Source organism: Propithecus coquereli, unplaced genomic scaffold (assembly GCF_000956105.1).
Source record: "Propithecus coquereli isolate 6110/MARCELLA unplaced genomic scaffold, Pcoq_1.0 Scaffold29, whole genome shotgun sequence".
Lineage (NCBI taxonomy): Eukaryota > Metazoa > Chordata > Mammalia > Primates > Indriidae > Propithecus > Propithecus coquereli.
Window position 1 is genome coordinate 60,814 of NW_012148507.1, and position 1,839 is coordinate 62,652.

Sequence of the window (1,839 nt, forward strand, 5' to 3'; positions counted from 1 at the left end):
TAAACTTAAGAGAAATGGAACTAAGGTAGAGCTGAATTTCCAATTACAATGTTCATGTAAAGTCATGTTTATTCCATTTACCTTTCTCAAGAGTCATCAAACAATTAAGAATAGAAAAATAAAATGAAATGAACCAAATTTTAAAACCTCAAGATGTTCTTTCTATCTTTCTGAGTCAAGAAAACAACCCTAATTATAAAACTTAACTTTGAGGAATAAGGGAAAAACTTATTGTATTCAGTACTGAAGTAAGAATGGAAGCTGAGAAACAGTGCTCACCACAACCTCCTCCCTCTACCTCTGAACCTGAATAGGAAAAATTTCCCCTTAAATATATGTAACACAGTCCAGAAATACCCCTCAAGATTTTTCTGAGAGCCATGTGCAGGCTGGCAATCAGCTGTTGATCCCTTCCAGTCCTACCCATGGGAGGTCAGCTGAAAAAGAAATCACAGTGGAAGCCAGTTGAGTTGACACAGTATAATACCAGCCAACCCCCAGTGGCAAGGGCTAAAACATAGAGCAGAGTGAAGTGGAAAAGGAGGGCAAAGAGTAGCATGTGGTGGCAAAGATACCTGCAAAGGATTTATTAAAAGTCCCACCAAACTCTGTGGGCTATGAATGAAGGGCAGACATATTCCCAGCACAATAGAAAGAGGTGATTTGGCGAGCCTGTGTCCAACATTTACAAACTTGAATCAATGCTGAGGGAGTGCCTCAGCTCTCTTCTACAACTTCTCCCTACTTTATTTTTTAACAAATAGTTGCCTCATTTAAAGATGAGTAGTAGCAAAGAGAAACTAGTTACTAGTGCATAATATAAGCCACTGAAATATTTATTCATTGAATAGAAAATCATTAATTGTATTACAGATCAGCACTGTATTAGGTGGCTTTGCTATATTAGTGAATAATACAAAGATATCTGCTCTCATGAAAAGTCACTCCAGCAAGGAAGACAGGCAATACACAATCAACATAAAAAGCTAAAGAAATTGCACAGAATGTTAGAAAGTAATAATTGTATAAAAATTTTGCTGAAGCAGAGGGCAAGTAGTAGATTAAATACGGCAGTCAGGGAGACCATACTGAGAAGGTGGCAACTAAGCAGAGGCTAGATAGAGGCACAGAAACTAAGGAATTGGATTTCTGGTAGAAAAGCATTTTAGGCAGATGGAAAGGCCCTGAGGTGTGCATTCCTGAAACATTAAAGAATCACTAGACCAAGGAGAAGAAGCTACAGACGAGTAGGAGTGAAGATCAGAAAGTTGATGAATGTGGAAGTAGGCAAGAAGAGGAACCCTCAGATCACATAGGCCATTTTAAGCCATTGTAAGGACCTTGGCTTTTACTCCAATGGAAATGGGCAAACGTTGTAGGGTTCTGAGCAAAGGAGTGACAAGATCTGACTAATGTTCTAAGATGAAAACCCTATTTTCTCTGTTGAGAACAGGCTGTTGATGAGCAAAGATAAATGCAAGAAGACCTGTTAGAAGCTACTTCAGCAATCCAGGTACAAAATAATGGGTAGCGGTAGCTCATAACCCATCATGAGCAAGGGTAGTAGTAGTTTAGATGGTAAAAATGGTTGGATTCTGGATATAAGTTGATAGAGCCAACAGAGTTTGTGACATATTGAAAGTGAGTTGTGAGGAGAAGAATAAAGGATGATTCCAAGATTTCCAGACAGAGCATATGGAAGGATGAAATTATCATCAGCTAGAACTGAAAAAGTTGATGCTATTCAGCAAGTATAAAGTGAAAGATCAGGAGTTCAGTTTTGGAAATGCTAGATTCGAAGCACTTACTTCCTTAATAAAGTGTCCGGGTACAGTCATC